The sequence below is a fragment of the Merops nubicus genome, unplaced genomic scaffold (genome assembly GCF_000691845.1).
Source record: "Merops nubicus isolate BGI_N331 unplaced genomic scaffold, ASM69184v1 scaffold13114, whole genome shotgun sequence".
NCBI lineage: Eukaryota > Metazoa > Chordata > Aves > Coraciiformes > Meropidae > Merops > Merops nubicus.
The window spans coordinates 30,950-35,305 of record NW_008602405.1 but is presented as its reverse complement, the minus strand read 5'-3'; positions in this window follow the sequence as shown (position 1 = coordinate 35,305).

The following is a 4,356-nucleotide window of genomic DNA, read 5'->3' as shown; positions in this document are numbered from 1 at the left end:
CAGGAATGCTTTGCTTCGTAACTTTTTTCACTGATCTGTGACACAATATGAAATACAGCATTTGTATTACCAATCCAAAAGTTGTAAAATTGTTATCTTTTCTATGATTGACATTGCACCTGGATAACCACCTCCCCACCACAGAATTCTTCTAACAGATATGGCCATGCCAGCAGCCGTCTTACTGCCCTCAAGCTGTTCATCTTTATCTTGTATTTTGCATATAGGTATGGATTTCCTTTAAAGATGCAAGATTACTTTTTTGCTTGGCAGGAAAGAAGCTTCTCCTATTTGCTCTCCAAAAAACTGAGCAAAATCCTTCAACTTTTTTTTTTTTTTTTCTCTCCATGCTTTCTCTCCTAAAAGATGAAAGCAATAGCCTTGATTCAACAAGGTACTTAAGAACACAGCTAACTTTAAGTACATTAGTAGTCTGACTGATTCCATTGGAATTAATTTTGTGATCATGGCTGATCATCACACCTTGATGAACCATGGCCAAGGGGTTTGTTCTAATGGGTACCAAGTATGTGCAGACGTGCAGACGCGTAAGAACTGCCTACAACCAGAGACATGAAACAACAGTCAGACATTTACACGATCCTGTATCTGTTAGCCAACTCACTCTTGAAGATTTTTTTTTTCTTCTTACATAGGAAAAAATATGCAAAACCTTACAAACTGGTTATAGTGGAAAACAATCAAAGCATGCCCATGTAGTACATTTTTCCTTCTCACATTAAACTCAAATATGGGTGAGGCAACAGGCAATGGTGCAGTCCTCCTGAATGCCATCTATGGACTCAAGATTTTTTCCCTTTACCTTCTTAACGATTATGGAAGCTTATCTGTGCATAGTCCTGCTTCTTCCACAGAAACTGTTAGCTGTGTCCTGCAGCCTATTTCAGTTACGGTAACAGCTGCTCCTCTCCTCCCTCCTTCCCCAGCCTTTTCTAAATTGCAGGAAGGTTCCCGTGGTTTATTGGTTCTCCCAGTATTCAGAAATTGTTTTCAGTGCCACCATGTATCAGGTCTCAAATCTATCCATTAAAAAGGAGAAAATGGAGAACGGAAGAAAACAAAGAAACAAAAAATGCAGTTAGTGATGTTGCTTAATTTGATCCTCTCAGGAAGTGTCCTGTCCTAGAAAACAAACCAAATCAAAACAACCCAACCGAGCGAAAGAAAACATCATTCCCCAGATAAGATCACAAAAGGTGGAGGAAGCTATGCTGTTCCTCAGGGCAGAAGCTGCAGTCAGCTGGGAGGAGCGGGGCAGCAGAGAGCAGCATGGGGTGCAGGTTTCCCACGGGGCCGGGGGCACACTGAGCTGAGCCAGCTGCTCTTGGCCTTTGTGCCGAAAGCACCAGGGGCAGCTGTGGGTCCCTGGCACCCTCAGTCCTCCACACCCAGGGCTCCCCCCTGGGCTCCCCTCTGAACCCCTCCGCAGCACACTCATCCCCGGCTACCAGCCACGGCTTCTGCCTGAGGGGCTCTCCCTTCTTTGGAAACATCGACTGTGTTTTACAGGTCTGTTTCAGGCTTGAGGGCAAATCTAAAGAGAAGGCCTATTTTTACCATTTTTCTTGTCTTTCTCCTCTGGCTTCTGGGGACTCACAGAAAGAGCACCCCTCCTTTCGAGGGAAAGCCAGCAGAGAAACGATACAGTCTCAACTGACAGGATTTGAAAGACTCAGTCTTAGCTAAGAGATGGCAGGAGAGGGGAGAAAAAAAAATGGCTTTGCCACTGGTTTTATAGCTTGTGCTAATCCATGGATACTCCTGTAGGGCTAAGCAGTGACTTATAAAAATCTTTCCCACTGCACGCTTTCCAAGCCTTCCTATGGGAATAACAGCTGAGGTAAGGATGTGAGGAAGCTGCCACCAGAAACCTAACTAAAACTGCCCTAGCCAAATATGAAAATCAAGCTTTCCTCTCAGCTGCTCACCTAGATGCTGGTTCCAATAGGATCTGGAAACGTTACGGTCTTACATTTTTAAAGGAAATTGTTCCACTGTGGCCCAGAACACTCCAGGAGCAAGTTCAGTGGCTGGGTGTCACTTCTGCTGTTAGCTGAGTGCCAGAAGATTATCCTCCCACTGAAAGTACACTTCTCAGTTTTAAACACCAAGGTCACAAATGCCTCCCCTCCTCTCCTAAAAAACACCATGATGATTTGTAAAACAGTGTGGTGTGCTGGGAAGTGACCCCCAGATCCCAGCCCAGCAAGAGGGGCTAAATTTTATGGGTGAATTATCCTTAAACATGCAACCGGCAGCATCCTCTGTGAAATGAAAGAGACTGCCTTGAAAAATAACATTAAACATTTAAACGTGCTTAGTACTGCTGTTCTCTTTCCATTTATTCCTTTCCCTGCTCTTCCTCTTACTTGTGCATGTCCATGCATGGAGTCGGCAAACCCCAGGATGGAGCCTGTTGTAATAACAGAACCAGTGCTCACCTTCCTCCTAGCTACAGAGGAGACGGTACCTCTTTTGCTATTTCTTACCCTAAAGCTACCAGAACAAACACACCCACTCATTGTCTACGAACAGGGCCAAAAAAGTAGTATGTAATCACATATGCTGGAACTAAGTGCTCCAGGGGCAAATAAACAGACAATTCAGTGCATGGCAACCTGGAAAGCAGCTGAAATGAAAAACAACATTTGATGCTAACTTCTGTTTTTTCCCCCTTAACAGGGTTGGCTTGTACTTCCTGGCAGAAGTAGCTGTGCGTCATGAAGACAAGCCTTTGTGACAGACCAACCCATGGCATGTGTTCCCAGGTCTTCACAATGCCATATGAGCACTGAGGAGCAGCACAACATCCTTCTGCCTTTCCTCCAGCTTTTTCTAAGTAACAGAGGAAAAACAGCTTAGGGACAGAGTTACTGACTCGGTTTCACTTGCTACGAACATTTTTACTAGTTTCCATGGAATGCCAGTGAGGGATTTGGTTTTCATCTATCTGTTTTTCTCCAAGTCATCCCAATGTCTTGTTACCAGGTCATCTGCCATAAGAGTCCCACATTCAGCATGTTATTAAGTCACACACATAATAAAGACTCATCTACCATGCACCTTCATGGCTACTAATGTCTTCTGACTGAATAACAGAGCTATCTCCTTAATGTCTACCAGGAAATGGAATCAACCCTTCTGGCTTCATCTCCCCAGGCTTTCAGAGCTCTGCATAGCCACTATTCTGGTTCTGCTCTAATGCAAAGCTAACCACACTCAAACTCCTTCAAAAATTTCAAAAAAAACACACTGTTTGGACCCACACAAACACACATTCACATACGAATACTCATAGATAACGCTCCCAGTACTCAGAGTCTTAAAATTCAGTCTCACATACAGCCAAGCTAGAACAGGCCAGTGCATCTCCTCCCTCCAACTCACCAACAGCTGTGCATACACCAAGAACATACATAGGTGAGGACAGAAATCAAAGCAATGCATCCTTTCAGAGAGTCAGAGGCTGACACATGAAGAACCCTGAACTTTGTGTATGCTGCAGGTATCTCAACTCTGTAGGCTCCGAAGTGAGTAGGAACGGACAGAAAACAGAGCCAGCACTACCACATTTTTTTGACAGCAGTGGCATTTGTTTTATACCCCGTTGGATTTGGAGGTGAGGGGAATGAAAAAAGGGGAAGATAGGAATGTAGAAATAAAGCAAAGTGCTTGTTATTTTTCTCAGGACCATTCACAGATCCATTCAGCAGGGCTCACATTTGCTCACTCGCTGTGCTGCAACACGCATGACCTACATTATAGTGCCAGGCGAGTGTCAGTGGTTCCTCCTCCATGGCAGGATGGAACATGCTACCCTTATATATCCAGGCCCTCCACTTCTGGATAAGCTGTGTGATACAAAAGACCAGCGGCAGACATGCAAAATGCACATGTGAATTTCTTTGACATTTTGTTGGCATTTTTAGGGACATCTCCGCTTCTGTGTATTTCTAAAAATATTATGTGTGACCAACAGGGGTTGCACCGACGTGTGAATTCACCCATTTCACTGTAAGGGAAGAGTATAACTGTCAGTAATTCCTCTCCACTTCCCATGATCACTGTAAGGGAAGAGTATAACTGTCAGTAATTCCTCTCCACTTCCCATGTTCACTTCCCCAGTGCCAGGGAGTACCCCACTTTGGGACACATCATAAGAAAAGGCAATGGTACCGGGTCACTGCAGGAAGAGCCCCTCACAGTGGCATGGATTCACAGCACCGCACCTTTGGTAATCAATTTCTTGCACCCCATTTTTTTGGCAGCTGGCAGGATACAAAATGTGAAAATGGTCAAAAGCAACACCTAAACTGGAGAAAAGCTCCTACACAT